The 25759-nt window shown below is 36.4% G+C and overlaps 1 long non-coding RNA gene across 1 annotated transcript in view; it reads right to left on the minus strand.

Moving 5' to 3' along the window:
- LOC119470129 overlaps positions 1 to 24691 on the minus strand; it is a 111080-nt gene extending 86389 nt beyond the window's left edge. Inside the window, exon 1 of the long non-coding RNA XR_005199002.1 lies at positions 24386 to 24691. This is a non-coding gene — a long non-coding RNA (uncharacterized LOC119470129). The remainder of the gene's footprint in view (positions 1 to 24385) is intronic.
- Positions 24692 to 25759: the final 1068 nt, after the last annotated feature.

The following is a 25759-nucleotide window of genomic DNA, read 5'->3' on the forward strand; positions in this document are numbered from 1 at the left end:
CCAAAAGGCAGGTACAACACAATGTGGCAAATGCTGTGAGTACTGGATGGTTATAGAGAGGGCCATCCAGCTCAGCCTAGAGTTCAGGACAGACTTCTCAGAGGACAAGACACCTGAGTTTAATGTACAGGAAGGGGAGGATTTAAAAAATAAAAATACAAAGAAATATCTCAACAACAGAAAAAAAATCCATCTAAAGGCAAGGCATGAGGAAAAGAAAAAACAGAAAATAAGAGGAAGTGTCAAACTTATTAGGTCAGAGCCAAGGATACTCGTGGGAAAGTAGACTCCAGAGGTCCACCACAAAGGGCTGTGAATGTCACACAGATTCTGCATGGAAAAGCAATTGGAGGATTTCATGAGGAGAAGCAGTATGATCCAAATAGCATTTAGAAGGGTTACTATTGCCTTGGTTGGGAGGAGAAAAATGTGCCTTTGGAAGAGCTTCCTAGTTCCATAGGTGAATGCAAATAAATTCAGAAAAAATCCATTGCAAGAGATTTTTTTGTTTGAGTGCTACATTTTAAAGATGTTACAATAGGTAGGAGGAATTACAAGGCTTTCCCAGTAAATCAAATAAACTGAATCATGGACCTAAGAGTTGGGCCCTGAACCACTTGTTCCAATACCCCCTGGACCAAGTTCTTGCTTTGATGTGGACAGAGTAGTATAGCTCACATAGGATAGCCAGGGTAACTGTGGCTTGGGAGCTGAAATGACCAGTCCATGTAATAGAGCCTGCAATAGTGGGCAGAGCACCAGGGTGCAGCTTCTACTGTCCAGAGACCTCTGTCCACCATACAGCTTCACCAGACCATGGAGGAAATGGCTAAGTGAAGAGCTGGTGAAATGGACAACCTGTTTCTCATTTCAGATCTCCCAGGAAAGAATCAGCATATTCAGCTTTCTTGTGTACAGTCATGTCAATAATGATACATACAAAATTTCTCTCTTACTCTCCATTTTGAAAAAATAGCAAAATGAGGTACTCAATCACTTGCATTTACAGGACCCACATTTATAAAGAGATGTACTTTAAGAACAGAGAAAGGCTGGGTGCAGTGGCTAAGGCCTGTAATCTTAGCACTTCGGAAGGCTGAGGTGGGAGGATTGCTTAAGTCTAGGAGTTTGAGACTAGCCAGGGCAACATAAGGAGACTCCCATCTCTAAGAAAAATTTAAAAAATAAGCCAAGCATGATGGCATGCACCTCTGGTCCCAGCTAGTTAGGAGGCTGAAGTGGGAGGATTGCTTGAGCCAGCGAGGTTGATAATGGCTACAGTGAGCCCTGATCATGCCCTGATCCAGCTTGGGTGACAGAGTAAAACCCTGTCTCATAAAATAAAAATAAGAACACAAAAGGATTTTAAGAAATTGCTCTTCACCCAGGTACCTAAACCAAGTTCTTAACGACCTAAAAAGAGACTTAGACTCCCACACCATAATAATCGGAGACTTTAACACTCCACTGTCAATATTAGACAGATCAACAAGACAGAAAATTAACAAGGATATCCAGGACTTGAACTCAGATCTGGACCAAGCAAATCTAATAGACATTTACAGAACTCTCCACCCCAAATATAATATACATTCTTCTAAGCACCTCATGGCACCTACTCTAAAATTGACCACATAATTGGAACTAAATCACTCCTCAGCAAATTCAAAAGAACAGAAATCATAACAAACAGTCTCTCAGACCACAGGGCAATCAAATTAGAATTCAGAATTAAGAAACTAATTCAGAACCACATAGCTTCATGGAAACTGAACAACTGGCTCCTGAATGTTGACTGGATAAACAATGAAATGAAAGCAGAAATAAAGATGTTCTTTGAAACCAATGAAAACAAAGATACAACATACCAGAATCTCTGGGAAACACTTATAGCAGTGTCTAGGGGGAAATTTATAGCAATAAATGCCCACATGAGAAGCGAGGAAACAGCTAAAATCGACACCCTATCATCAAAATTGAAAGAGCTAGAGGAGCAAGGTGAACAAAACCCAAAAGCTAGTAGAAGACAAGAAATAACTAAGATCAGAGCAGAAATGAAGGAAATGGAGATACAAAAAAAAACCCTTCAAAAAAATCAATAAATCCAAGAGCTGGTTTTTTGAAAAGATCAATAAAATAGGCAGACTGTTAGACAGGTTAATTAAAAAAAAAAAAAGGGAGAAGAATCAAATAGATGCAATAAAAAATGAAAAAGGGGATATCACCACTGATTCCACAGCAATATAAACTACAATCAGAGGTTACTACAAACAACTCTATGCACATAAACCAGGAAACCTGGAAGAAATGGATAAATTCCTGGACACTTGCAGTCTTCCAAGACTAAACCAGGAAGAAGTTGAAACTTTGAAAAGACCCATGACAAGGGCTTAGGTTGAGGCAGCAATTAATAGCCTACCAACCAAAAAATATCCAGGTCCAGACGGGTTCACAGTTGAATTCTACCAGATATACAAAGAGGAGCTTGTACCATTCCTTCTGAAACTATTCCAAACGATACAAAAAGAAAGAATCCTTCCCAAATCATTTTATGAGACCAACATCATCCTGATACCAAAACCCGGCAGAGACTCAACAAAAAAGAAAACTTCAGGCCAATATTCATGATGAACATAGACGCAAAAATCTTCAACAAAATACTGGCAAACCGATTGCAACAGCACATCAAAAAGCTTATCCATAACGATCAGGTACGCTTCATCCCATACCTGATGCAAGGCTGGTTCAACATACGCAAGTCTATAAACGTAATCCACCACATAAACAGAACCAAAGACAAAAACCACATGATTACCTAAATAGATGCAGAGAAGGCATTCGACAAAATTCAACAGCGCTTTATGCTAAAAACTCTCAATAAACTAGGTATTGAAGGGATATATCTCAAAACAATCAAAGCTATTTATGATAAACCTACAGCCAATATCATAATGAATGGGCAAAAATTAGAAGCATTCTTTTGAAATCCAGCACTGAACAAGGATGCCCTCTCTCACCACTCCTATTCAGTATAGTACTGGAAGTTCTAGACAGAGCAATTAGGTAAGAAAAAAAAATAAAGGGTATTCAATTAGGAAAAGAAGAAGTCAAATTGTCTCTATTTGCAGACATGATTGTATATTTAGAAGACCCCATCATCTCAGCCCAAAATCTCCTTAATCTGATAAGCAACTTCAGCAAAGTCTCAGGATACAAAATCAGTGTGCACAAATCATAAGCATTCCTATACACCAATAATAGACAAACAGAGAGCCAAATCATGAGCAAACTTCCATTCACAATTGCTACAAAGAGAATAAAATACCTAGGAATACAACTAACAAAGAAGGTAAAAGATCTCTTCAAGGAGAGCTACAAACCACTGTTCAAGGAAATAAGAGAGGACACAAACAGATGGAGAAACAATCGATGTTCATGGTTAGGAAGAATCAATATTGTGAAAATGGCCATACTGCCCAAAGTAATTTATAGATACAACGCTATCCCCATCAAGCCACCAATGACGTTCTTCATAGAACTGGAAAAAAACCACCTTAGACTTCATATGGAACCAACAAAGAGCCCACATAGCCAAGACAATCTTAAGCAAAAAGAACAAAGACAGAGGCATCACGCTACCTAATTTCAAACTATACTACAAGGCTACAGTAGTCAATACAACATGGCACTGGTACCAAAACAGAGATATAGACCAATGGAACAGAACAGAGGCCCTGGAGGCAATGCCACACATCTACAACCATCTGATATTTGACAAACCTGACAAAAACAAGCAACGGGGAAAGGATTCCCTGTTTAATAAATTGTGTTGGGAAAACTGGCTAGCCATGTGCAGAAAGCAGAAACTGGGTCCCTTCCTGACACCTTACACTAAAATTAACTCCAGATGGATTAAAGACTTAAACATAAGACCTAACACCATAAAAACCCTAGAAGAAAACCTAGGCAAAACCATTCAGGACACAGGCACAGGCAAGGACTTCATGACTAAAATATCAAAAGCATTGGCAACAAAAGCCAAAATAGACAAATGGGACCTAATTAAACTCCAGAGCTTCTGTAGAGCAAAAGAAACAATCATTAGAGTGAACCAGCAACCAACAGAATGGGAAAAAATTTTTGCAATCTGCCCATCTGACAAACGGCTAATATTGAGTATCTATAAAAAACTAAAACAGATTTACAAGAAGAAAGCAAACCCATTCAAAAGTGGGTGAAGGATATGAACAGATACTTTTCAAAAGGAGACATATACGAGGTCAACAAACACATGAAAAAATGCTAATCATCACTGATTATTAGAGAAATGCAAATCAAAACCACATTGAGATACCACCTCACACCAGTTAGAAAGGTGATCGTTAAAAAATCTGGAGACAACAGATGTTGGAGAGGATGTGGAGAACAGAATCACTTTTACACTGTTGGTGGGAGTGTAAACTAGTTCAATCATTGTGGAAGACAGTGTGGCGCTTCCTCAACGACCTAGAAATAGAAGTTCCATTTGACCGAGCAATCCTATTTATATACCCAAAGGATTATAAATCATTCTATTATAAAGACACATGCACATGTATGTACATAGTGGCACTGTTTACAATAGCAAAGACCTGGGTCCAACCCAAATGCCCATCAACAATAGACTGGACAAGGAAAATGTGGCACATATACAATATGGAATACTATGCAGCCATAAAAAATGATGAGTTTGTGTCCTTTGTAGAGACATGGATGAATATGGAAACCATAATTCTCAGCAAACTGACACAAGAACAGAAAATCAAACACTGCATGTTCTTCCTCATAGGTGGGTGTCAAACAATGAGAACACATGGACACAGGGAGGGGAGCATCACACACTGGGGTCTGTTGGGGGGGGCAAGGGAGGGACAGAGGGGGTGGGGGGAGATCGGGGAAGGATAACATGGGGAGAAATGCCAGATGTAGGTGATTGGGGGATGGAGTCAGCGAACGACATTGCCATGTGTGTACCTATGCAACAATCCTGCATTATCTCTACATGTACCCCAGAACCTAAAGTACAATGAAAAAAAAAAAAAAAAAGAAAGAAATTGCTTTTATTTTCCTACAGATTTCTAATGTCAATCACATGCTGTGGCTGATTCTAGAATGTCAAGAAATACAGAGACACTAATTTCCAAAGCAATACACCTTTGAGCCGTTTCTGACCATAGCATACTGAGGCTAGGTAAAAGAAATCAGACTTCCCAACAGAAGAACAAGAGAGGTAGTCTTGTAAAGAAGGATAAGAATGAATGCAAAGATGAACTGTAAAGCTGCAAAGAGGGACAAATGTGTTCTCATGGAAAGAAAAAAAAAGATGAGATGAACCAGAACAATAGGCAAGCATTTTGCTCCATCGTTTAATCATAATTACAGCTATTTATATAGCACTTATTATTTATCCATCATTAGTCTCAGAACTTAACACATATGACCTTGTGGGATCCTCATAGCAATGCTGTGAGATGGATACTATTATTGTCCCCATTTTACAGGTGATGAAACCGAGGCACAAAGCGGTGAGCAATTTGCCCATGATCAGAAATTAAAATTAGGAATCTAAACTAGGGGATTTGGCTTGTAACTGATACTAGGAAGAATTGCATTTAGCTATAGTTTGTTCTGGTTGATTTTATTAACAGCAGATTCAAACAGGATTTTAAACTATTTGCTCTGAGTTGGAAACACATGCCTTGTCCTCAGTTCACAACTTGGAACATTTTATTTTTAATTTTTTGGTTGTTCTTCCTTGTGGCTCCTATTATCGTCAAACTATGATTGGAAAAATAATTTGGAAAAGTAATTGAAAAAATAATCATGAACACTGGCTTTTAGATAAACAATTGCTTAAGCAAAATCAGATCAAATTGAGGCTGAAATCTCTTTCTTGTAAAAATTTTACTTTTTTATATGTAATAATTTGTTTCTGTTCTTGTTAAATTCCAGGCCTTAGAAATAGACATATTTATTTAGTTTGGCCTAGGTCTAGTGTGTGTTGCTTGGTCTATTCTTCTTAGTTTATTGTATCTCTTAATCTTCTACATATGCAACCAGAGACCTCAGTGATGAAGTCATTGGAAAAATCTAAACAAACAATAAATACTGCCTAAGAGATTCTCTATAAATGCAATGATTAATAAAATAATGCTTGGAATCATGACGTTGGAATGATTAGATCTTTGCAGAGTCACCAAATTATAAATTCCAGTGCTTGCCATAACTGGTAATATTTTTTTCTTATTGCTTGAAATATTTGAGATCACTATTTTGTACATAATAAAACAAAACAGTTCACTGCTTTGAGAAGCAAGTATGATTCAGTGTTCGATGTTTCAAATAAAACAAGAAGCCACGATATTTTCCTACTAAGCCCAAAGCTTCAGTTATGAGCTCCTTCTGGTTTGCCCTTTTGGAGTTGAGAAACCCAGCTTTGATCTCTTTTCTTGGCACTGACTGAGCACCCCTACAGGAACCTTCCCTGAGCTTCCACTGGGCACTGGCCCTGGAGCACTCAGGTGGCACCAGGTGGTACCTAGCCCTGGTTCCGCCCACCTTTGATGGCACCTGGTTCTAAGTGTTAGAACACTGACACTTCAAATTGCCAATAATCTCAACTGGCATAGAGCTTTACTTTCACTTATTTTTCTACTCATTGATTTCCTCCTTTCCTTGTAATTGCCCAAGCAAGTTAGTCATTCAACATGTTTTTCTTAAGCACCTACTAAACTCTAAGGGGAGGTAAAGATGATAAGTCAGAAAGACATATCCTCTGTCCCTAGGGAACTGACAGTCTAGAAAGAAATATATAGTCACAACAAAGCATGCAAGCTAAAAGCACAGGGTGTGATGGAAATGCAGAAAGGAAATAGAAGTATCAGAAGAAATACACTAACATGTTGAAGCAGCTCTTGAGTGGTGGAATTTGGCTTAATTCTTCCAAATTAAGTACTCTATTTCAAGGTCTTTTCCAAGCTTAATTTAATGGGCAAAAATATTGTTATGGTGAGCATTTTTAAAACAAAAAAGAACATTTTCAGTCTATCCAAAAACTAAGTTTTGAAAATTTTTCTTTTTTAACTAATATCAAAAATGTCTATACTTATTATGCCATGAAGTGTCACTGTTCAGGCAATGACTCCAGCTCCTATTCAACTTAAATTCTTTCTTCAATTATGCCAGCATTGGTTCCCTTAGATAACAATCCTTTCTAATATACAAAGGTATTAGGCAACCCTCACCTCCACAGTGCCCCTCCATGAAATCTCATCTGCCTTATTCTTCTTGACTTCATGAGCAGAAACTGAAGTATATAAACTTTAGTCACATTAAAATTTAGAGAATTCCATGAATTTACCCTCTGACTCTCCAGCAGCTCTGAATTCCACAAAACAATGAATAACTTCCAATGATGTTTCCATCAACAGCGGATTACATATATGATAGTGGTCCCATAAGAGTATAACAGAGCTGAAAAATACTTATCTATGGCCTAGCAACATCAAAGCCATAGTAAGGTGTTATCATAAAACATTTCCTTTTGCGTGTTTGGCTATATAAATTCTTATACATTTATGTTTAAATATACAAATTCTTACCATTGTGTTATAATTGCCTACAGTATTCAGAACAGTAACATGCTGTATAGGTTTGTAGCATAGAAGCAAAAGTCTACCCCACCATAGCCTAGGTGTATAGTAGGTTATACTACAATATTTAGGTTGGTATAAATACATGGTATGTTTACACAACTACGAAATCATCTAAGGACACACTTCTTAGAACATATCTTCATTTCTGTAAGAGAAATCAAAAGGATCAGAAATTACAGCAAGATAGAAGACTATGATTAGATCCAAAGACCAAGATAATTTGAAAGGAAGCCAACCCGAAACAGCAACCAGAACCTTTCCAGATGCTCATTGTTGGTATATATTTGACAAGATTTTCTTCCCAATCAGAAGGCAAAGTGTGCTGTCCTCATTTCTTTGTATTATTAAAAATAAATTAAGAGTAATTTCTTCATTGTTAATATATTTTTTCTAACAATAAAAGTCTTAACACATGTTTATTAGACATTAAAAGTCCAGAAGTTTCACAAAGAAAATAAATTCCCACATAATCCTATAACTAAGAGATGCCATTTTTCACCCTTAAGTCACTGAAAAGTTGGTTTTATACTTTTTGCGTAGCATATCCTGCTCTTTTCACTTAACATTATGCTGGGAATATGTCATTTAAAAATATATCTATTTTTGTCATGACTTTATAATATTCTGTTGAGTAGATATATGACTTATTTAACTTTTCTCTTATTTCTGTATAATTAAATGACTTTTTTTTGCTATTATGTTATAATGAATGTTTTTGCATCAAGAATAACTTGTAAAGACATCTAAAGTACTCTAATAATTATAAGTCAAGATCAACTGAAAAAAGTGAACACACTTAACATGCATTGCTACAAGTTATGGATCATAAATTATCCTTAGTCTCCCATCCCTATGTTTTTTTTTTACACAAGCAACTAACTTAATAACACCTAGAATTATAGGGGCATCAACGTTTAATGTTATCTATTCTCAAATCTATTCAATATCCTGCTTTATTTCACATATTCCTTAAGGGAACTTGGAGGTTTTTACTTCTTTCGTGGAATATGTATTAATTATCTTTGCTGTATAAAAAATTACTTCAAAGCTTAGGTTACAACAACAAATATTCATAATCTCTTATGTTTTTTGTGGGCTCATGACCAGGCACAGCTTATCAGGGCAATTCTAGTTCAGGATCTTTCATGATGTTACAGTCAAGCTCTCAAACTGCAGTCATCTCAAGACCCAAGGAGCTAGAAATTGGCTTCCATGCTCAATCACATGGCTGGTGGCATGGCACAGCTCTTTACTGGCTGTTGGCTGGAGGCCTCTGCTCCTCACCTTATGGGCCTCTCCATAGAATTGCTCCCAGCAGGGTAGCTGGGGCCTCCAGAGTGAGAGATGCAAAAGAGACAAGAAGAAAGACATCCAAAACGGAAGCAATAATACCGTCACTCTTCCTGAATTCTGTTGGTCACGCAGACCAGCCTTGGTGCAATGTGGGAGGGGACCACACAAGGGTGTGAACACCAAGAGAAGGGAATGATTTGGATTTTATATTGAAACTGTGGAATCTTGAAGACTAACCACCACATATATAATTTTTATGAGGATCCGAAATAGGAACCTAATAATCTGCTGAAACTCCCTCATCGGCTGCCACTTAGAAAAGAGTTTACCATTACCTAGTAAATTTGAATATCCCCATGTCTTACAACTGACAAACTCCACTCCCAGGTCTAACTTCCTAAAGAAAGTATTTACATATACACACCAAGGTGTATATCTAGAAAGTCTTCTATAAGGGCACATGTACAAGAATATTCTATACAGCAGCAATTGTAATGGCAATAAATAAATAACAGTCCAGATGTCCATCAATATAAAAATAACAGCAAAGTAAATTGTAGGGTGTTGATATCATAAAATGCTATACATCATGAGACTGAATGAAATATAGTACATTCATCAATCCAGCTGCCTCTGCTGAGTGCAAAACACAGAATATATAAATATACATCTATTACATTACCATAATATTCATAAAGGACAAAACCAAATAACATACTGTTTAGTGGTACATTTATAAAAACTAAACTTATAAAGTAAAGCAAGTATATGATGATCCAAAGGCCAGGAGAACAGTAACCTGCTGAAGAGATGTGAATATGTCCAGAAAGGCCTGCAGGTCATATTCCTTAAGGTTTTATTATTTAACCTGGGATGGTGAGTATAGAGGTGTTCACCTTATCTTTTTACATCTACATAAATATATGTTTTTATTCTTTTCCATAACTATATAAAAAAACTACACCATGTGGTAAAAATATTTAATAATACTTGCAACATGAAAATAGTAGTCAACACATATTAAGCACTTACTATATGACAGGCACTGTGATAAGCATATTGAGTGGTTTTTCATTTAATTGTCACAAGTAAAAGGTAAAAATTACTCATTTTTTCTGCATTTGCCAGATGAGAAAATTTAATCTTTAATACATGAAAACACTTGCCCAAGGTGAGACAGCCAGCATGTCATGGAGCTGGGATTCAAACCCAGGCAGGACAGTTCTGGAGCTAAGTCCTGATGGCTGAGTTTATACTTGGGTTCATTCCTACATGCAGTTCCATGTGTTAAATCATGACACGAAGCATTAAATCATGGAAGTGTTATAATTATACCTGAAATAGATCAACTGATTCTTGCACAGGTGAATGGACATTCTTACAAGCTCTCAAGACTCTTCCATCTCTTTCCACTGTTCTCTGATGATGAAATCCTCCTCACCATTCTGTCAGGATTTCTCTTATAAACACCAACCAAATAAGAAGACACATTTTTAGAGTACCTAGTATAAGCCAGGCTCTCATCTAAGTGCTAGATACATGAACTAGTCCTAAGTCCTAGATGCATTAATTCATTTGATCCTCATAACCACTCTCTTCACTGACTGTTACTATCGTACCTATTTTATAGATGAGATAACAGGTCCCAAGAAAACTGTTTCCAGCCATTGCACAGCTTATAAATGGCAGCACCAGCATTTAAACCCAGACATTCCAGATTCAGAGCCTATGATCTTAACCACTAATATACTTTCTCCCATAACATATTAAGCTTAGAATAAGGGCAGATAAGAGAAAAATAGGCTCCCTTCCTAATGGGATATATAGAATATAGATGTTTGGTATCAGATGAAATGCTTGCAAGGATTTCCATGCTCAGATTTTCTTATGATGTCAGAAAAATGTGACATGTGTGCTAGGAAAAAAATATATCATGGTTTCATCTTGGAGACAGTAAGAACACTATAATTGCACTTGAGTTTTTAATTTAATTTTGTTACAAGTTCACTGCCTTTATTATCTTAAGCTAACAGGAGTTAATTCAACTAGTTAACAATGTTACAGTCATTTGATCATATTTGCTCTAAGTCATTTTTAGGAGTGAGAAAATATGTTTTATATATTAATCTAAATTTGGGAGGCTCCCACTCCATGTGAGGCCCTAGAACAAAAGATGTCAAGTTTAACAAAACATAGTCCCTCCCCACAGTGGTCCGAAGCCTAGTGGTAGACAAATAATTACTGTGCATATGATTGCTATCAACATATTAGGTTCTAAAACAGAAGAATGCATTCTAGAAGTGACCAACTCAATTTATCCTGCCTTAAAAAAAATAAAGTGACTTTTGAACTGAGCCATGCAAGATAAATGTATTTTGCTACATGGAAATTGGAAGAAAGGGCACTCCTGATAGAGAGCACAGCTCAGTCAAAAGTCTGGAAACACAAAAGAACATCCTATGTACAATTTTTTGCTGCTAGAGTAGAAATTGCTTAGAGGGTCGTGGTGGAAAATGACTCCGGAAAGGGCATTTGGAGGAAAATAATGAAAGCCTTTTCCTGATTCAATAGTTTGACCTGAGGGCAATAGGGAGTCTTAAAGATTTTTAAGCAAGAAATTATCATGCTTATTATTTATTTTATTCTGTAATCCAGGAGGCTGGATTACAGAAGGAGGAGCCTCACTGTATTATCAGCCTGAAGGCTGTGTTACTAGTTTTGTCAAACAATAGCAACAGTCTGAATTAGACCACTTTATAAAATAAATAATATTTCAGACTCCATTTTACAGATGAAAAAAATCAAGGCACAGAAGAAGTAACTTGTCCAGCACTGCACAGCTGGTAAACAGGGGAGCCAGGGTTCAAACCGAGGTGGTAAGACTATAATGCCCCTGCATAGGTCACTTCTCTGCCAGGTTGGATGATAATCATGACAGGTGAAACAAGGTAGGTAGTTAGAGAGCCTAAAGCTCAGACTACAGAATCAAGGATGCTCCCATTACATATCACATGGATCACAGAGTAGAGACACGGCAGGTAGAGAATCAGTGAGTTCCATTTCAGACATGTGGTCCAGGATGTCTTTGAGAGACAAGCCCAGATGCCAGAGAGTTATTGAAGATGCAAAGGCTAGGTTCAGAAGAGTAGGGGCTGGTGAAAATCCACTGACCATGGGAGATCACCACTGAATAGACACCCTTCCACCCAAGACACTCATCCTGAAGATGCAAAACCTAAGGCCATGGGAGGTATCTCAGAAAACAACCCTCTAAAGCCAGAACCACTTTCAAATTCTGGGCTTCCATATGTGTTCTGGATTATGTTTCTTTACTTTTCAAATTGGAGGGCTTTTTTCATTTATAAAATTGAGACTGTAGTGTAGTACATCACTTACCACTCGTAAAGATGAAAATTAATATATATCTTAAGTACCTAGTACCTTGCTTTCCAAAAAGTGCTCGATAAATGATACATAATTATTATTATCATTTTTGTTGTTATCATTTAAAGGGTTTGTCAAAAATGAGGCTCTAGTGTAGGTAACATGCCGAGCTCCCAAGCCCAATTACTTTCTTGGCAATATTTTTCCATAAAATTTTCTTATCTACATGGAATTATCACTAATTTTTCAACCCAGAAAAAGACAAAAAGAAGCCCCTTTTGAGGAGCACGACTTAGTATTTTTAAAAAGTCAATTCTCTAGTAGCCAAAAAGAATAACCTAGAGAAATCAGATTGAAATTGTATATACATGTATACAATAAAATATAAAACATTGCTCAGAAACAAATTGAGTGACACATTTTCCTGGAGTCTGAAATGACCCAGACAAATCTGGTGTGACTCAGTCCACCCAAAGAAGAACCAGCAATGATTCTGTCAAGTGTGACAGAAAGGACCTTTTCAGCCATGGTCATCTTGCCCAGGATTTTCCATGGTGACATTATCAGTGGTCAGAATGGGTACATCCCTCAAGAAGGATGGTTTTCCAGGAGTCACTGAAAATTTCAAGAAGTGAAAATCCAACAGAAAATACTTGGACCCAGGAATAAAATAGAAGCCTTGAAGACTGAAGGATATGTAAGCATTTATTTGTCAATTTGTCATTCCTCCGTTAGATGTATTTTTCTTGGGGATTCAGTATGGTAACTAACAATACAGTTATACAGTCAAAGACTTTGAGATTGAAAAATTGTAGTGGTAAAATGACTTCAATTCACATCTCACACACACACACACACACACACACACACACATATACACAGGTCAAAACACAAACACACTTAAGAAAAAAAGACATTGGAAATAAATTAAATTTATTGTTTAATTTGATTGCCTCTAAGATAATACATTTGGTAAGGATGTGAATATAAGCAATGTGGAAAAAATAAAATAAACGAACAGGAAGCAGTGCCAACCTCATCCGTTAGAAATAAGGGGAGATGTTTCAAGGCAAAATTTTTTCTTCCACACTAAGGATTCTTGGTCTGTTGAGTTCAGTTCTCTGAACAGGGCTGCAGAGCCTCAGACTCCGCTACTTCTCTCTCCTTTCATGCCCCTATCTCTGCCCCTGCTTATCTGAATATATAGGCCTGCCCTTTGCTCAGATTTATGGGTCCAGCAAGGGCTGTGTGTATTTACAGTGTTCTGACCTGAAGACCCCGGGCTGAAGGAGAAGAGGAGGAAACTGGGACCCATTCCATAAACAGAGACAGATCTGAGGGGGAGGTAAAAGACTTTGCTAGCACTTAACATTTTTAACTATTTGGCCAAAGCTTATGAATTAGCGATTAGATTAGAGTACAAGAAAAACGAAAGACGTCGGTACAGATATGGAGAGAGTAAATTGTATATTTTTGTTCTAGTCTAGTTACTTGGAGGTTCTGGGTTTGGGGGTGTGGGTGTGGTTGAATTTAGTATGAAAGGTCAGAAAAGAAAATCGATTAAGTGAGTTACAGAGAGAGTTACAAAATGCTTTGGGAAGACAAAGGGTCTACAAAATGAGAATATAAACAACATTTAGTATGTTGGAAAATTTCTCCAACCACAAGTTAAGCTCCTTGTGTGAAACAAGATTCATTGCATTTTTTAAACGTAATTGGTTATAGAAGAAAAATCCCCTGCTCTATGTTTAAATGAGAACACATTGTCATTGATGACCAAAAGCCAATCAATTATGTATTTAAATATTTTTCTTAGAGCCTGGTGGCCCACTTGAAAGCATTTGTTTTCAAACAGAGCTGCTTTGTAAATGGGCCACCAGTATGTAAAGCAACTGGTCCATCTGTAAGGTGCATGCACCAGTTCCAATGAGAAATAAAAAGCACTTACATTGTGAGCGGTGCTTAGCACCCCAAAATGAATCGCTCTTTCTCAGGGCTAAATGTTTGTGTATCCGCAGAATGTGAAAGCACAACTTTTATTTGGAGCCATTCTCAAATGATCTACTTGCTGGAAAAACTCGAGTTTGTAGGGAAAACTCTTACCTACCAACTGACTACATCAGAAATAATCCAGCATCATATGTAAAGATTCAATAGAGAACTAAAAAACAATATTCAATAGAGAACTAAAAAACAAAGCAACTAGGATAAGATAGTAAGTGAATCCTCCACAATCAATTTACATTGCAATAGAGCAAAAAACCTGGAATATATAGGACTGATGCTGTGATTAGAAAATTAGTGAAATATCATCAAATTGCTTCTTTTTACTCATTTTAATATAAAGCAATGTGTTCCCATGATGTCACCTGTTAAAACTATAATGATCTGCTATAGTGATGATATTGTGTGACTGGAACATTTTGTTTCAACTAAAATGTGTTGTGAATAATAGTGTTATTACAGTCCATTCTATGTGGACCTGTGTGACTTAGATTGAATTATTACTAATAATTGCATGAAAAAATATATGTGCTTTGCATTGTGTGTGGCACTTTAGAAATGTTAACCTGTTTATTTGTATTATATTATTATTAAAGCCATTTGTCAGGAAATCAAAAGCAAAATTAATTCTATAACTGAACTTTAAAAAAATTTATAATACGAAAAGCACATAAATGCATTTTCTTTTCCATTTATGTGTGCCATTTTATGCTGAAAATCAAACATAAAATTCTGAGCAGTGGAGTTAAAGAAGGCATTTGATTATTACACCACTATAAGCTGACTACGGAACAGTAAAAACTTGGGCAAAAAATGATGAATGGGAAAGAGCTATCCTAACAAGGTTGCATTTCTAAAGTAAAATGAAATACGTGGCAGAGTATTCCAGAAAACTAATATCTTCACTGCTATCTCTTTTGAACTTTTCCTCTAAAATGGTAAAACTTCTGCTTTGTAAATAATGCATGCTCAAAACAGATGCAACTGCATGCGGACTATTTAGAAGGATTTTTGGAGCTATTACATCGTAGCTAAAATGCTTCCCTGTATCATTTCTGTGGAGATCCATTTGCCAGGGAAATAATTTTTTTCTCTAATATGGTGTGGATCGTAGCAGCGGTGGGTTCAGATGTAACCATTTCAGAGCAGAGGCCTAGCTCAGTATGCCAGGAAAAAAAAAAAAAAAAAAGAGCACCACAAAGAACATTGAGATGAATGGCTCTATTTTATGAGCCATAAAAGTTTTATTCATCTTGACACTGAAACAGGTTTAGGCAGTGAGTTGACACGCCTTAAATAAATAAGTGGAATTAATTCCCCAGCCCTTGAAACAATAGCAGCATGCATGTAGCACAGAGAAATGCCCCATTGTTTCCCTGTGGCTGCCTGATATTGATATTATTTGTGTTTTTCTGTGCTGCTTCCTCAGGGGCCTGGTTGATCCACTTCAGATTCATCCCCTGTTTTATTAGAGGTTGAAAAAGGTTCAAGACCTGGTTGTACCACAGCTCCCACCGACAGCTAAGGAACCAGTTTGGCGTCTGGTTTGTCTGTTGTTTTACTGCTGACCTTCAAATCAACTTTAACCCCTGACCTCTGGAGGCATCTATCATGACAAGAGGCTGTTTAACACAAATGGTGCCCATTTATAGGGGAAGAGACTCAGAAGATTTCCTTTTTATGAAGAATTTAGTTTTTCACCCCTCTTTTCTCAGTCACCACAGGTGAAATCCCTCTCAGCAGCTGGCTTATGAAATAATGTGAAGGGAGGCCTTAATGAGCAGAACGCACCCTCAGCTGGAGATAAATATATGCAAATGAGATGCACAAACAAAGGAGCCTGGACAGAGAAATATCTGCAATTCCAGCAAAATGCTGCCTGCAGCTCGAAGATGAACAGCTTTGATAAAATGGTAACAAAAAGCACCTTTTTATCCTCCAGCGTGTTTTACATTGCAATAGACCATTGTCATTGCAACCCAGTGGAGCATGCAGAGGTTTTCTGCACTGTTTCAGAAAACTGTTTAAACATTTGTTTTAAGGCATTCATGAAATATAATCAATGGACTGCTTCTTTGTTGTTGTTGTGATTTTTTTTTTCTGAGTGTGTTTTAGATGTTACTGTAGTTATTTTACCTGTTGGTCTTTTCGTGGTTTAATGTTGCTGGCTTGCTGTGCTAGTTCATGTTTTGGTGACTGTTTCTTCCACTAGTGAGAATGATTTTTTTTTTTTTTTTTTTTACATTTCAGTGGAAAGAGATTTCAAGTTAATAACTAGTAAGAATTGGCTTTGAGCAGCACCCAAACAACTAGTTTTAATGATGGCAATCAAGTGTGAGAGCTAATTCAGAGACAGGCATGTTAACATGCTGATTTTAATAAGCTTTAAAAAGGCAATCTCTAACTTTTAAAAGTCTCTTTTTAATTTAATTGTTCTTCGTTCATATGATGCGAAAACAAACAAAACCATTAAAATATGTTTTCAATATGTATCCACGGTGTTATTTGATGGTATTCTAAATTAGCATCATGTTGGTAAAATATTGATTTGATAAGCTTTAAAAATGGAAAAGCTGGAATTATTGACCTAGTTAGAGGAAAAGGCAACATTTTTTCCTAAAAATGAACAAAGCTCCAGACCCAAGATCTTAAACCAGAGAAAGGCTGGGCTCATGACACGTAAATTGCTGCGTTCGAGCATATGTGTTATATTTAGGTGAATTGTCAAAGCAGCTAAGGCAAGAGAAGAAACACTATGTGCTTCACGTGTATCAAAATACGATCACTCTAAAATCTCAGCAATATTTGGTTCTTTCATTTATAACACAACCCTAGCATTCTGCAGCAAGAGATGTACAAGGACCTTTACATTACCTTTACCTAAATTATTTCATCTTGGTAGCGAGGATTGGAGGGGAGACATTCTCCTGAGTACTGTGTAGCTTTCACATTTTATGTGCATTTCATCAGGCAAATGTCAAATTTGCTAATAACAAGAAAATCTCCTCATTTTTAATCATGCCACTCCTGTTGCATGGGGTGGGGTGTGGGGTGGGGGATGGATGCAAGCAAGGGGCGGAGGAGGAAGCATAAAAGCATTGAGCAGGATGACCAAAGAGAAGAAGGAGAAAAATGCTTGTTTGGATTTTAAAATGACACATGCTTGGTTATCTCAACGTCTGTATCAGTGCATCATTAAATTCAGAATTTCAGGAGTTAATAGAAACTTGGTTATATTAGGGATGCTTTTTCAAGCCCAGGTTCGAAGCAGCATAATTATGTTCAACTGCTGTTGTTTGGAAAGGGCAAACAGCATCTTAGGCACAGAACAATGAAATTACAGCTGAGATTTAGGTTAGCAAAAGCCGTCTTCTCTAGGCTTTTATGATTCATTATTTCCCATTAAATACAGTATTAGAAGTGTACACTAGATAGCTCATGGTTGCTGCTCTCGGAGCACATTATCTATATTACACAGGTCTGGGGAGCAGAATTAGAAAACTTTGGGGGAATGAGCAATATGTGTTTGCTGATAGAAGTACCATATGGCTCATCTTCTTCAATTGCTTTCATTGCGACTCTGATGCTGGAGAAATTAAAGTTTTATTTGATGTGGCACAGCTTAATGAACTGTCTTCTGTTAGGAAAATTGAATATGTTTCCTGTTATTTGAGCACAGAGCCTCCATGGTTTGGCTGATGAGGGATGCATTATGTATTGTTTATTTAGCATTTTGAAAACAAAAGCAAGATATTGAAGGTAAAATTGATTACTGCTGGATTGCATTATATAATCAAGTTTTCTCCCTTTAAATTTCCCTTTACAATCCTTTTGTAATGTTTTAATGTGAGATTGTGCCAGATTTTTGTTTTTCAAAGGTACACAGAACTTGGTTTTATCAAAATACCTTTATTTGTAAACAAGCCACATGAAACTGTAAAGCCAGTATTGCCACATTTATAAAGTTCTAAGAATGATGTTTGGGAAAAAAGAAAATAATTAAATTTGTGTGACTCTAATTGCAAAACTTCTAGTGAATCCCCAGTCAGTTTGGTTAGTTGAAAGGGGGATGTCATTTTCTTTTGTTTGAAATAGACCACTTAAGAACATGCTAGGGTGGGGTCATAAGAAAAGGAAGAGACTTTTAATATTCAGAAATACGAAACTAAAAATATTTTTTTATATTTTTGAGTTAGTCATCAGTGAATAAGAAGCTGGATTTGTCCTACAAATTAAAAAAAAATGAAGTGTACATCTCATGAATTTAAATTTTTAGTGAATAAATATGATTACAATATGTTTATACATGCTGAGAAAACTGGGATGTCAACCCGTGTGGATATTCTCTACTCCCTAAAGAATCTATAAGGGAATATATTTTAAATTTTGTTTAATTTCCTTGTTTTTGTTCTCGATCTGATTGTTTTTTAAAAATAAGAAATCTGAATAATCTCTAAAAAGACAAAATGTAAAATCATCTTCTAATGACTGCACTTCTTTCTTTCATTTTTCAGTGAGAAATATTCCCCACGTGTGCTATTGCCTCAGACACACCAATCTGCAACAAGCAACTAGGATAAAAAATAGTTAAAAGTGAATCGACATTTAACCAGAATATACAGTCCTGACCCCCTTATTCCTCCCCCACAAAAAAAAAAGTCATTTGTCTTCTGTGTCCTGTGATGTTTTGAGGATTCTGGCAAATATGGCAGTTAAACAAACTTCTAGCACAATCTAAATACAGTCTGTTCAAGAGAGGCTTCCAATGTTTATAGACCATAAGTAAAGAAAAAAAAATCTGGTATTTAACCAAGAATTGTGCTCTTGAAAATGTCTCCGAACAAAGTGTTTAAGCAAAACTTTGGCCACAGATATTCTCCATTCCTCATTCTTCCGCTGATTTTTTTTTCAGTGAAGAATTTTCATATGCCATCATTTTGCTCCTTCTTCTTTATTTGAAATTAACAAATTAATTTAAAAAACTAACGCCTGACTGAGGACCTGGTCATATAAACTTCCTTTAGAAACAGTTGAGAAGAAAACATCACATGTTTATGAAGCCCCTCTCCTGACAGGGGACTGGAGGAGGAACACCATTATGCATTGTTATCAGCGTGGTGTAATTTGACTGTTGACAAAGTATCCGTGGCAGTGCGAATGAGCGCAGTTAGAAGTGTGGCGGATTGTAATCAAGAAGATGCTTAGCTGTGCAACACTGCATCTTGAGCAGATTTGAATCAACATTGCCTTAAGGGGACACACACACATACCAAAAGAAAAAAAATCCATTAATTTTTAGAGGGAAAATTAGAGTGGCACTTGATGAAGTGAAATTTGACATGCGTTAATTGGTGTGCAGCTCTCCTAATTAGAGATTTTCAGATTCTTTTACTGCTGTCACCGTGATGGCACATTGTCTTGCCGGACAAATACTAAAATTGCAAATTGGTTTGATCAGGAAGTTTTACATATGAAGATAACACTGTATCCTCTAGTCCACTTCCAAAAGGTGGACAGCTGGAGAGCAAAGATGACTTTCAGCTTTACCTTCACCCCTGATAAAAAAGGATTATTAAAATAGTTTCATTATGAGACTTCATGTAAAGGAAGCAGGTGCTGATACGATTTTCTTAAACAGATGGAAACATTCCTTAGATACTCGTGCCTCTTCTTTATATGAAATATTTCAGGTAGAAAAAGAAAGCCAGGGAAATGCTACATTATACATACATTCTCATATTTCCTCTCATATTCTTCGGAAATTGGAGCTAGGTGGATTTTTTTGAAAGCTCATGTCACATTTTCCCCTGCTCTGAGGTCTAGGGTACTCCAGTTCCCCTTCTTGTCTTAAAGTAATTATACTGATGTTTGGCCCCCAGGATGGCACCAAATATGATACTACAACAATTTTGGTTTCCTTTTTCCAACTCCTCTTGTCGAGCCCTTGAACCTCTCTTAATTCATTAACATATTGAATTTTTTCAATTTTCCATTTTCTTGCAATAACAATATTAATGCTGGGGTGAAAGCTTGATTGGAGCTAAATTACTTGTTACCTGCTGGCATTTATTTATATGGCATTGAATTATAAAGCTTTGCTATTGTCATGCCTTGGGCGAATTGTTTATGACACCAGTAATAGGAGTAATTGTTATTGTTGAAATTACCTGTCAGCTACCCATAGCAGTGGCCCTTGTCCCGCTGACAAATAGTGACAAGGGAGAGGTATCCTCCATGCGTCCCCCTGATGGCTTCTCCTCTGATAATAAGAAGTGCAGGGCCTCTGATAATTTGCCTGTCACTGTTGAGTGCAGCTCAGAGAGAGTTGGCCAAATTGTTGTCATTCACTTTGACAAAGACAGCAAAATGCTCCTGTGCAAGAGGAGGATTATCAAAATAAATGAAATCGCTTACACCCCCTTTGTTTGTTTGGCTCAAGAATTGCCTGGCTTTATATGAGGTTGTGAAATCAAGGTCCAGTTCTTATTGATGTACCTCTGTTCATTCTATGATGAGGATCCCAGGGAAGGAAGGGCACCTTAGGAGACACGCTATTTTGCAGTTTGCATCAGCTAGTAAAAAATTATATTCAAGCGTAAAGAGAAAGTCTATAAAATTGTAATATGTCTAATATGTCATTAAATACATTAATTTAAAACACATCTAAAATTCACACCTTTTCTTTCCTGACTTCCATTTGTCCCTCTGGTTCTCTTTTGGCCCACACAGACGTTCAAATTCAATAAGCATTCAAAAATGCACAAGTTACCCGTTTGCAATCAAGTTTTCTTTAAAAGTTTAGAAATCTCCATCTCTGACTCTTACAGCTTTAAAAGATTATTTAGTTGGATTTGGGATTATTATTTCAAATGGTTGGTTCCTTTCCATAAATTACCTTTTATCTATACACTATCTTAATGGGTAAAGAGATAAATGAAACATAGTTCCAGTTATAAAGCATCAATTATCACAGGCTTACAGAGGAAGCAAAATGGGTCTGTTATTGCCAGAGTGCAAATATTAATATAAACATTTGCATTTTAAAATCCCTTAGTTGCAGCCTGTGAACCTGTCAAAGGGACAGGGAGCAGCAGGGATGGTGTCAGGAGTGTCCCTGTCTGAACGAAATAGACTTGAAACAAATCAAACCTTTGCTACTGTAAAAACTAGAATCATTCTCACCTTTCCACAAAAGGCATCATTTCATGGTAGGAAAATTCTTATTTTTAAGGTGCCTGGGAGGCTATTACTCATAGATCTTCTTGACAAATACTTCCTGTTATAAGAACTTGAAAAGGAAAAAATAACTAGGATAAATGTAAAATATTGGCTCCATATAGGATAGTAATCAGCTGTTTATTGGTCTCTACTAGACAAGTAATGACCAACCACAGTGTAATGACAACCCAGCAACATTGCCTTGGGCCCTCGCCTCCTAATGCCAGCCATTATCTGATTAGAGAACCTCCAAAGAAGTCACTATTGCATAATTGTGTGGGTCTTAACAGCTCTGGTTGGCTGGCAGAAAAACTACCTAGGAGGGTTGATAAAGCAACAGGGAAACATGATTTTATTTACTTCACTTACACCTTGGTCTCTCAAAGAGTACCTGAGTATCTCAGTTGCTGGTGGCTACACAAGAAACCTAAAATCAATTCAAATAGGAATTGCGTGGGACATGGGGGAGGTGGAGGGGGGACACAGGAAGAGTAAAAAGATCTCTCTTGAAGCTTTTCATGGACTGCACAGTTTGAAGTAATGAACAACATTGTTATAGGCATCTAGACTCTTTCATAGGTGTTATGTATTTAAAGCAGGTTAAGTATGGTTTTAGCAGTGCTAAATGCAATATGATTATAGGAATAAAATGTGTTTCTAATCCTTAATAATAATGTATTCTTCTAAAGGCAACCACTCTATGGTTAACTATGTTGAATGTCCCTGATTAACAAGTGGAAGGCAGTGACATAATTAAGAGGTTATCTGTAGTAATAAAAATGCTCAAACCTGTCTTGGAATGTGATCCCTTTAACAGATAATTTTTAAGAATGCATGTCCTTGCTTTCTCTGCGGAGATGCACGTTAGTGATCCCAGGAGGGGAAATAAACATACGTTTTTAAATGAAGATATTTAAAATGTACCCCATATTTCAGCATGTTGCTGTAACCTGGTCTTTTTTATGTTCCTCCTATAAAACCTAAATTAAGCCTCTTAGGAGTGGTTTTGCTGCAGGTTTCTACTAAAAACACAATACATTTTAAATGGTTCCAGTACTTGAGTGCACTTTAACATGTAATCACTAATGTGTATTCTCTTCTTCTGTCTTCCAAGCACCAGTCCTAAAAGGATGAGCCTTCTTTAAAATTTAGCTTCATTTGAAATGTAAACTTTTAACAAATAGTAATTGCTTGTGTAGCTCTACTGATGAAGTGACTGGCAGCAAATCTTTTCTTTCTTTTTTTCTCACCGCTCTCTCTCGTGTAACATTTTGAAACACCCATCAGTGTCAAAGGAAACTGCACACGCCTCCTTTGGTGCTCTAAATAAGGCTCAGCAATGTTAAGAAAAATGTCAGAAAAACCTCAGTGGATTAAAGGAACATTTCTGCACCATGTCAAGGCGGATGGCAGGGCAGACTGGTCTGCATAATTTTGAAAGATATTTTTTGTAAAATGCTTACTCTTATAAACCGAATGAAATTTTATTTGGAAAGATTTGATATTGTATTTGATAACATACAACCTTCGGTTGTTTTTCTAAATCTTGTTATATGTCTTTGGTATGTATTCTTTAAATTAGAACAATAATACACTCATCATTTGGTAGAATGTTTCTGTACCCGGGTGCAGCGTTAAAACACATTTCGGACCCTTCCATGCATTTTTCTTTTCTTTCTAAAATTCTTGGAATGTTCACTCAGTGAAAGCAGTGAAAATGCTCGGCTCTTACACATGCAAATTTATTGACCTAATCAGCCCTTTTCCCCCCTAAATGTATACATAGATCTGGAGATTTTCAAAAAATAAAGCATTTACATGCATTTGTGTATTAAAAATGAATTACTGGTATGAGGTTTTCAGTTTGTTTTGTTCTAAAGAATACTCAATAGTCACAAAATAGTACAATGACAGTAAAATATTCCACAGTATTTTAACTATGTAATTAAAACAACAGTCAAAAAACATCTTACAAATTTAATACTAGATACCACCAGAAATGGCAAGATTAGTTTTACAGCAACTAGGTAAGTCTCAGCTGATTTTAAATATAAACTTTTCCAAAACAGGTTAAAAATGAATTTAGACAAATTTGGCTCTTAACCTTTAAAGATTTCCTGCCTGTTTCTGTATGTCCTTTATTATATTAATTTTTTATTTAAATTACACCATTAACTGGATATGAATTTATCAAGAATACATGTATTGATTTATAAAACAGTACCATTAATTATTATAATAGCTAGATGTAGCTGATATTACAAAGCCATTTAAAGGTTTTTAATATAACATGGACATACATAGATAGATAGACATTATGGGCAAGACTACAATTTAAACTGGCTACCAGCAGCTAATGAAATCCTTGATTTATATTCTAGTTTAGAGATTGATTATATTGTTGCTTTGTAAAACTATTTATATTGTACCATTTTTCAAAGGATGTCTCAATAAAAAAGCTAAATAAAATATTCAGTCAATTCCCAAAGCAGATTTTGTTTTCTGTATTTTAAATGCTGGTGAAAATAATTGATTGTGTGTGTTCCAAGCTTTGTCATTTCCATTCCAGAGGTGGTTTTCCTGATGGGAGCCTCGTTTACATATGCACACTTTCGCACACTTTTGATCCTTGCAGAAACAAACCCCTTATTTTTATTTCATAATCCCTCCCACCCCCAGCAACAAACCCATGTATATTTCACAGACCACGAATATCAGGACACATAAGTCTTTCTGACATCTTTTATGTTATGCATTTTTTTTTCTTAAGGTTGTGGAAAACTGGGACTTACCCCAAAGCCGCAAAGCAGGCCATCACGAAGAGTATTTGGGTAAGAATGCAATCTGAAGAGGAAAAAAAGAAAAATGAGGAAGAATATCAGCAAATAACAGTAACACTTTCAAATTACTTTTCAAATGGTAATTAGCCAGCAAATAGATTGAAAGTTAAATTCTTTTCACATTGTACTTGGTTTGGGTCTCCCAGTCTCTTTATTTAAATCACTTTTCCTTGCCTGGCAACATATGTTACCGATTTATTATAGTATTTTTACTGTTAGCAGACAAATCTAAAGGCTAGCTGAGAAGGCTAGCTTCATCTGATGACTTTAACAACAACTGCAGGGCATCCTTGAGGGTGAGCCAATAGGCTCTTTTGAAGCTATAATACTATTAACCATTTTGATGCTGAAATACTTCTCATAGCCAGAATTGGTTCTATCTTTTCATGGGCACTCGGGGTCCTACATATAAGAAAGTTAATGTAAATGATTTGTTTTGTAAATATTTCAATAGCCTTCTAAGCACTTTCTTCCACGTGTCTTAAGTTCCCTAAAAGCCATCGGTTTCTTTATTTCCCCTTCTTTTACAGACACTGAAATCTGTGGCACACATTCATAAGTAAACAGCTATCAAGCATCAAGTTAAGTTGTCACATTCCCCTCCCCCATGCCATTAATTCTCTGCTATGCTATTAAAAGAAACAAACATCCTTTAGAATTTAAATGATCACGTTTCTCTGATATATGTACAGCCTAGAAAAGTAAAGTTCAAGCAGGATTCTTCTTGGCTAAGAAGATGAAATTACTTTGCAAATTAGAGACACCATTAAAATCAAGACCATTTTAATAGATATGTGACCCTCGCTAAAGGTTTATGCCTTTTAATATGTCCATGTGAAAACGTCTGTTTTAGAATTTTATTTGTTGATTAGAGTATTCATTTTAAAGCTAGCAAACGTCATTTTTGATGATTTCTAATGTACGTCAGTCCAAATTATCTTGTCATTTTAATTTAAATTTTTTAGCAACAATTTATCAATTTAAATGCCTATATGGGGTTCATTTTCCATTTCAGGTACATTTCATAAAAATCTCCTTTGAGCATTCATGACTTGAAAATTTAGAAATTAAATCCCAGTATTGGAAGTCAGTTTCTTATCTAAAGGGCCTGGCTCAGCAACTAAAATTTAACATAATTTTGATATTGGAATTCAACCAATGAAAAACAGATAATGCAGTACTGGGGGTTCTGACTGTCGAAAATGTCCATTTTGAGGACCTGAAATGCACTCTGGACCCCTGTGATCAGAAGGCACTAAGAGACCATCCAATATGTTCATCCAAACACATCTAACACAAGAGATTCTGTCTACAAATCATAATAAT

Source organism: Cebus imitator, unplaced genomic scaffold, assembly GCF_001604975.1.
Source record: "Cebus imitator isolate Cc_AM_T3 unplaced genomic scaffold, Cebus_imitator-1.0 Scaffold23, whole genome shotgun sequence".
NCBI classification, from domain to species: Eukaryota; Metazoa; Chordata; class Mammalia; order Primates; family Cebidae; genus Cebus; species Cebus imitator.